Source organism: Meriones unguiculatus, chromosome 9 (genome assembly GCF_030254825.1).
Source record: "Meriones unguiculatus strain TT.TT164.6M chromosome 9, Bangor_MerUng_6.1, whole genome shotgun sequence".
Lineage (NCBI taxonomy): Eukaryota > Metazoa > Chordata > Mammalia > Rodentia > Muridae > Meriones > Meriones unguiculatus.
In genome coordinates, this window is record NC_083357.1 from 58,485,953 (window position 1) to 58,493,000 (window position 7,048).

Below are 7,048 nucleotides of genomic sequence, written 5' to 3' on the forward strand. Positions count from 1 at the left end.
TTGCCAATAAGCTAAGGAAGGAAGGTGGCAATCTCCTGATCATATACATGTTTTCTGTTGCCTAAGCAGATTTTTTTTTGAGGTTTCAATATTTTATTCAAGTTTTATTTTTTAAAGTGATGTTAATTACAGCATTTGAAGGGGAGGAGCTAATTCCACACAAAATGGAAGACTCTATAATGTACCCATTAAACTACTAAAAAATAGAGTGGTGAGGCTATAACAGAAGTCAGTCTACATCCCTAGTGTTGTCAGGGTGTGACCACAATCACCTACCCAGCACAGAGCTGGAAAAACCGGAAGCTATTTCAGACTCTGGTGCAGTGGCAAAAAAATAAATAAACAAATAAATAAATAAATAAAAGGAATTTAAAAAAAGAAGAAGAAAGAAAAAAAAGAAAAGAAAACCATACCACAACACAAGGAAGGATTAAGTCCTGAATGACTAGCTCCGTCATGCCCACCCTCTCCACGCTAAAATGGCACAAAAGAAATAGCTAACCACACCCCGAAGACTACTTTTGGTGTAAAACAGGTAACTGATGGCTAGGATGGGAACAGGGCATGACGCTCTGTCTAAAACGTCCGTGTCACATAGGCGTGCACATGCTTCCCAGCAGTGAGGATCGGGACACCAGGGTTCGGTGCTCGGGAAGTCACAATGTCATCTGGGGACAGACTTACAAAAGGGCCCGCACATTCCCAGCTTGCTCTTGCCGCCTGGCTCCTCCCCAAGCCATGCCCACAGCTGAAACGACCCTGTCTGGAATGGGGTTTTCTGCTGTACTCTGAAATGGTAAACACCTTAAAGCCGAGTCATCTTTAGCCTGGAGGTCTAACGTGGTATTCATCAATTCTCGAATCCCCAACATACAACATTGAAAGGTACACTAAATTCTGAAGGTAGCTATGCTGCAAAACAGTTTAAAATTTAATGATTGTACAATGTTCACTTATGCTTGAAATTCCAGTCCTGGACCAAGCTTGTGGCCACCCGCATTGACGTTCTGGCCATCCAGCAGGGCTGACAGCGTCAGTTTGATACCTGGCTTCAGGGTCTGAGTGTACCCCAAGCCAATCAGGCTAGAGTTGTTCACTTTGGCCGAAAAGCTGGCATCAGGGTCGACCTGATACTTGGGTGCTATTCCAAAGCGAGTGTTATTATTTCCTGCTGTCCAGGCGAGGTTGACGGCAGTCTCCAACTTCTCGTTCACCTTCTGGTAAATGGAGCCACCAAATTCTGTCCCGTCATTCATGTTAGCGTGAAGCTGTAATTCGTCCGTCTTATAGCCAACTGCAAAGTTGCTCTGGGTCACTCGGGACTTTGCAGTCTCAAAATTCATCTGGTAGCCAGCCAGCCAGCCCTCGTAGCCAAGCACCAGAGCGCCCCGGATGGAGGGCCCAGCGATGTCAAAGTCCACGTCACAGCCTAGGTTGATATGCTCCCTCTTGTACCCTGTCTTGATCTTAGCATTTTTTTCCCCCAGTGTTAGGCGAGAAGGATGAGTCAAAGGTCAGCTTCAGTCCACGAGTGAGCTGGTCTTCCGCGGTGATCTCCGTGCCCAGGGTGTTGTCCGTGATCCACTTCTCCGTAAACGTCAGCCCGTACTTGGTTTCCAGGCTGCCGTTCACTTTGACGGTCTCTGTGTTGACCGAGCCTGAGCTGGTAAATTCCAATCCATTCTCGGACTTCGTTTTCAAATCGAGTTTTATTAAGCCAAAGCCGTAGCCCTTGGTGAAGACATTCCTGGCGGACTTGCCAAGATCAGCGTACGTGGGAGGCACAGCCATTTCTCTCGGAGGCGGTGACGGCGGTGGCGGCGGGAGCAGCGGCAGCTACGGCGGGGGGTGGCGGCGAGCAGCCGTCTAAGCAGATTTTTAAAGACTGTCGGTATCCTGATTTTTCTGTTGTGGAGGACTTACTATGCTTCTGGTCTTCTGTTACCTGCTGGGATGATACAGGTACTGTCCTAGAGAAAGGGCTTCTTGGACATCTCTCTTGTATACACTGGAAGGAAAGTGATGAGCCAGGGTTAGCCTAGTGATATGTGTTTGGATCTACTTGGCCTCAGATCCAAAGTTTGCCTGCCTAAGCTAATGTTCCCTCCACGAAGCAAAGCCAGTTCTGTTTTTTTTCCAAGAGTATCTGAATGCAACATCACACCATTTGCAATGAATATTGGAACTGATGTCTTCAAGCTGTTCACTCAGGCAACAGGGACCCCAAACCACTCAGGACTACCCTTAATTAGACACAAATCAGTGTGTCTTTCTGCTTCTGGGATACCTCACCCAGGATGATCTTTTCTAGGTCTCACAATTTGCCTGTAAATTTCATGATTTGCTCATGGATCAGTAGGGTTAACATAGTGAAAATGGCCATCCTGCAAAAAGCAATCTACAATACAGATTCAATACAATCCCATCAAACTACCAACACAATTCTTACAGACCTTGAAGGGAAAATTCTCAACTTTATATGGAGAAAAAAAAAGCCCAGAATTTCTAAAACGATCCTATACAACAACAGATTGTCTGGAGGTATCTCTATTCCTGATATCAAGCTGTACTGCAGAGCAAAAACTGCATGGTATTGGCATAGAAACAGAAAGGTAGATCAATGGAACTAAATGGAAGACCCAGAAATAAACCCAATTGATTTTTGACAAAGAAACCAAAACCATTCAATGGAAAAAAGACAGCATCTTCAACAAATGGTGCTGGTCCAACTGGATGTCTACATGCAGAAAAATGAAAATAGATCCCTGCACAAAACTAAAGTCCAAGTGGTTCAAATATCTCAACATAAAACCAGATAAACTAAATCGGTCAGAAGAAAAAGTGGGGAAGCCTAGAAATCATTGGCATGGGAAACAACTTTCTGAATAGAACACCAACAGCACAGGCTCTAAGAGCAACAATCAATAAATGGGTCTTCATGAAACTGAAAAGCTTCTGTAAAGCAAAAGACACTGTCATCAGAACAAAAAGACAGCCTACTGACTGGGAAAGGATCTTCACCAATCCTATATCTGATAGAAGGCTTATATCCAGAATATATAAAGAACTAAAAAAGTTAAAATGCAATAAATCAAGCAATCCAATTTAAAAAAAAAGGGTTATGGAGCTAAACACAGACTTCTCAGTAGAGGAATATAGAATGGCAGAGAAACACTTAAAGAAATGCTCAACATCCTTATCCATCAAAGAGATGCAAATCTAAACAACCCTGAGATTTTACCTTACACCTGCCAGAACAGCTAAGTTCAAAAACTCAAGTGACAACACCTGCTGGAGAGGTTATGGAGAAAGGGGAATCCTCCTCCATTGCTGGTGTCAATGTAAACTTGTACAACCATTTTGGAAATCAATTTGGTGCCTTCTCAGACAACTAGGACTAGTGCTCCCTCAAGATCCAGCTATACCACTCCTAGGCATATTTCCAAAAGATGTTCAAGTACAAAACAAGGACATTTGCTCAACCATGTTTGTAGCAGCTTTATTTGTAATAGCCAGAACCTGCAAACAACTGAGATGTCCATCAATGGAGGAATGGATACAGAAATTTTGGTATTTTTACATAATGGAATGCATACCTGTTTTTCAATGGGTCAGCTTGATTTAATCTCTGGCAAAGGAAGTAGAGTGTTTCTCATGGCTTCTGTGTAGTCCCTTGAGGGGATCAGTAGGCTTGGTCCCAGCCCCTGACAGCCTCACTCAGGAAAAGGCAGAGTTTTTCACAGGTGCAGGACTGTGCTAGCAGCAGTGCATAGTACTGAGTAGTTCAGATGCTGATCCTCACTTTCAGTTGGTTTCTGCGTGGTTATAACAAAAGTCAAGGGCAAGGACCTTAGAATAGAAAGATCACTTCAACTTCGTTTCCATCTTACTGAAAAGAATGTTGGGTAGGAAGAATATTAAGTTATTTTCAGTAGAACAGGACTTGTTTTTATTTTGTTTTGTTTTGTTTTGCTTTGTTTTTGAGACAGGGTGTCATGTGTCACGAGCTGTCCTCATCCTGGCTTTGCAGGTTAGCTGTGAGCTTAGATCATACATTGTCCACTTCACAAGACGAGAATTACAAGTGGGGCCACCAACGCTGGTGAGGACAGCACTAGTCACTGAGCCCTGAGAGTCCTACATGCTAGGAAATCACTCTGCCAGCTGAGCTATGTCTAACATATAGTCCTAACCACTCCTGGTGACTTTTTCTTTCTTCACACAGCATCTCACTGTGTAAGTCAAAGAGGCCTGTAACCAATCAGGCTTTGGTGTCTTTGGTGGAGAGAGAGCACCACACTCAGCCTGAAGACCTTTTCTCTTGGTGCCTCCACTATTTCAGTTTCCTCTGCCAACTGTTCATCACAGTGTTGCCAGAACCACCATGGCTGCATTCTCTATCTGCTAAGGCATTAGAGACATCTTTCAAAGGCCAAGCACATGGCTTCTATGACTGTCCCCACTAACAAACATCCCACATTGAAACCACCATTTTGACTTCTTCCTTCGTGTGCTTTCAAGCAATTGTACACGTCAGGGATGGCACCATTCCTCTGCCACCTTCATCCTGTTGTGAAATTTCACCATTACTTAATTTCTCACATTGCTTAAGAGGGGCATTTTAGAAAAAGATCCTGGGCACTGTTTGGGAAGGAAACAGTCAGTTCCTTCACCTGGGAAGATCTAAGATGTTTCCAGTCAAGCAATCTCTGGCTTTGGAAGTAGGTGGTGGTCAATGGCTATGGCACAGGAGCATCTCCTGGAAATGGCCCCTCAGCTTCTGGTAAGTACAGGGACAACATCTGTGGGGAGGAAAAGACTCTTCTCCATGACCTCATGACGTCTTCTCTGGACATTCTATTTCATCCTGGAAAGTTCTGGCCATCTTCTGTGTTGTCACTAGTGTTGTAGAGAGAACAAGTGTTCTCAGAGGATTCAGTATGCATAGGTCTCATCCACAGATGTGCTGTCCAGACTGAGGAGTCTGTTTGGGAAAGAGAAAGAGGCTGGTAAAGAAACCAGAGTGAGGCAGGAGGAAACTGGACTTCCACCTCTTTTGAAAACAAGAATGAATTGGATCTGGGGAAGGCACAGTAAGACATGGGCAGGGATGCAGAGCTTTTGGAAGAGGTGGACTTGAGCTGGGCTTTTCAGAAATAGGATACTGGAAAAAGATTCTCTGGAAAGTAACTTGACTTCCCTACTTATCATAATTCCTGAAAGTTCAGGATTTTAGTATGTTAGTTAGTTTGCAAATCCACCAAACAAGGTTGCTGGGAAGACCGAAATAGTTGTTGTAGGATCTCCTAGCTTGTACTCTTACTGGGCATCTAGGGTGTAATATGGGATGTGGACCCAGAAAAAAAAAATCAGAAATCAGGGATTGAGAATGTTTCCCAAATTAAGACAAGACCTCACTGCACTTCGCTCACAATGAAATAATTTAAATGCTGTGTATATCTGACAGGAGTAAAAGAGAAAGAAACGTGCTCCTGGCTATGATCTTATGTACATATAATGCCTCTTAACATCTCTCCCTGACAGTGGCATACTTAAGATCCTGAATCAGTAGTTGTGGTGGCAGGCATTTCTCTAGTGCATACAAACTATCACAGGCAGAGGACCATGACAGAGACTGGACTCTTATTGCCAGCTCTGGGGTCTTTTGGTTTGTCAGTGGGGAGAACTGATCAGTCTGTTGATAATGTTCTACTACTGGATGACTTTTTAAACCACAGTCATGTTCCCAGAGTGACAAGTCCAGAGATCTGGCTGTCTCCACATCAACCGGCCTGCTAGTAGACTGTGACAATATTTTCCTGGCTTCTGAAATCACAGGCTTGAGAACTCTGTAGCCAAGTTGCATCTTGTGTGGTTGTGAATAAGCCTGAAGAAACCATCTCTGTGGTCACCTGGATCATGTGTAGGGAAGCAGAGGAAATACCTGTCTCCTTAGATACCTACTTGTTAACAGAGAGATGAGAGAAATGAGATCACAGAGTAGGCATCTTAAGCCTGGGCCAAAATCTGTTAGTTGTCACAGGGTTCCAGGCATGCTCTCTTTCTGATTGGCCTTCTTGGTGGTCTGTCCCACCTTTATGCCTTGTCACTATGTAAGGTCACTGAGCTTGACTACCCACAGGGTCTGACACTCGCCACCATCAGATCCACCCATGCTCACCAAAATGCGGGCAACAAAGCAAATGGACAGGCTGGCCACTCAGCTGCAGATTATGACCATGGAGAGAAATGAGCTGAGAGATCGCCTGATCCTCATCACAGAAGGATTCTTGGACAGTAGGTATTCATTATTTTCACACCCCATGATGTCAGTCTTGGGTGCAGACGCAGGCCAAGATTACAAGGACTTTGAGGCCAGTATTCATAAGTTTCTTTGCTCCTATGGCCAGGACCTATCACAGACCAAATCTTTTCTATGAGAACCTAAAAATCCAGCATAAGAAAGTTATATTGGACCTGTAGAGGTTGGAGCATGACTGCGCCTCTAAAACCCTCAAGGAACTCTATAAGGAAAATGGCTTTTATCCATAAGTGCTGTGAGGGACCTCAACAGTTGTTGAATGGCTATTTCGACATTTTTTTGTTTCTAGACTAGAAAGTCTATCAGCTCTGGGTCTATCCTTCTGCCTCTTAGTCATCAGCCTGCCTGTGCCTCTTAGACTCAGTATTGCAAAGTGTGAAGAAGACTGTTATCTCCTTCCAGGATTTTCCTGCCAGCTTCAGGAGCCTCTAGACATAAAGGTGATTCACAGCAAGAGAGGTTTTTCAGGAAGCACTTGACCTCTGGGGCTCAGGCAGGGTCCATAGAGCTGAGTGTTATGGAAAGGGTAGAGGGAATGTGCTCCACTTGTGTCTCCTGTCCTACCATTAGTGCATTTGTCCCCTACTTTTTGATGTTCCCAAATTACCTTGAACAAGTAAAGGAGAGGTGGAGACTCCTCTTCCTTTGGGAGGGAAAAGGCTCCCTATTGGATTTGGGGATTTTAGCAGTTGTTATTCTTTCCTGAATGGCTGTTCTCTTTTTATG

General features: G+C 44.2%; 1 pseudogene; it reads right to left on the reverse strand.

The window, feature by feature from the left end:
* Nucleotides 1-908: 908 nt before the first annotated feature.
* Nucleotides 909-1,859, reverse strand: LOC110539444 (voltage-dependent anion-selective channel protein 1-like; annotated as a pseudogene).
* Between the last annotated feature and the right edge of the window lie 5,189 nt (nucleotides 1,860-7,048).